Here is a 1,354-nt window from a genome sequence, read left to right as displayed (position 1 = left end):
GAGAAAACAGAACTCAGGAAGAGAAACTGATGAGTAGCCTGCCCCCTAGTGGGAGAAGGAGTGCACGGACTCGGACTCTGAAAAGAAATAGAAGATCAACAACGATGCGTCTGTGTAAATGAGAGAGAGACGGCGAAAGCAAAGCAGGACAGCCATGAGTATTCGATCACTCTCCATCAGGACTGATATAGATGAGGGTGTCACTGTGCATAAAACATTTTTTCTTCTTTTTCCTCTTAGTTTTCTGTTGGGTCATATAGCCTACTGTTTTTTTAATTATTATTTTGAATGTTTTCATCCGCGAGTACTGTTTGTTTATTATCAGTCCGTTAATCTGTTCCAACATCGCAGACAGCCTCTCAAAGCCTCAGCTTTCTTTATCCCAACTGAGTTGTATTTTGATCTAGAGTAAATTCCTAAAGGATAAGAGAAAATCTTCTTAGGTTGGAGACCGTATGAGTGTGACAGCATTTCTTAGACTGTGCTAAGTTTTTATTTTGGGAATATGTGTGATTGGTCAGAATAAGGTCTAACTTGAATGTTTCTGCCCCGTGTGTGTGTGTGTGAGCGTGTGTGTAAGAATTACTGAATTGTCCCTCAAACTCTCAGCCTCTCACACAGTTCGTGCCTCTCAGAGGAAGGAGAGTTTCCTTCTTCTTTAAGCCACTGTCTCTCCCTGAGTCCAAAACGTTGAGCCGACTTTGTAACGTTAGTTGTGACCTATCAGACATTACTATGTAATATAGAACCAAAAAAGAGAGAGAGAGAGAAGAAGAAACATGAGTGTTTTTCAAAACTCTGTGACTACAAGCACAAGGCATCGCTGAGATTTTGTGATTACAATGTGTATCAAGCCTTGGTTTAACTGTGAATATTGTTGATAGAATATTTTGTAACATTTAGCCATTGTTTGGCGAAACCAGAGCAGCTGCCTACCCCGCCCCCTTTTGGCCCGCCCCGCCCCTTTATGTCTGCCCCGCCCCTTTCCTCTGTCCACTGCTGGCCTGCTTCCTGTAGTTGTTCTGATCTAAGTGTTATTGTCATTATCGCTCAATGGGTATTTAAAAATGTGTCTAGTTTGCGTAAAACTACATGGGTAGGAAACTTTTGATGTTTGTGTTTTTCATTAACAGTGAATGTTTTTGTTATCTAGATTTCCAGTCATACGTTGCTGTTAGAGGAGAAACTGTCAACCGTGCGAATCAATTAGAGATATTCTCCACCTCTTTTCTCTCCCTCCTTTACTGTCTTTGTCCTTATTTGTCAGCCATGTTCACAAGAATGGCATTGCCAATGAGAAAACTTGTGGTTGTCAGTGGAAAATCCCTGTTTCATCTGTCGTTTACAACTCACT

This window comes from Carassius auratus, chromosome 8 (assembly GCF_003368295.1).
Source record: "Carassius auratus strain Wakin chromosome 8, ASM336829v1, whole genome shotgun sequence".
NCBI lineage: Eukaryota > Metazoa > Chordata > Actinopteri > Cypriniformes > Cyprinidae > Carassius > Carassius auratus.
Note: the sequence above shows the minus strand (reverse complement) of the source record.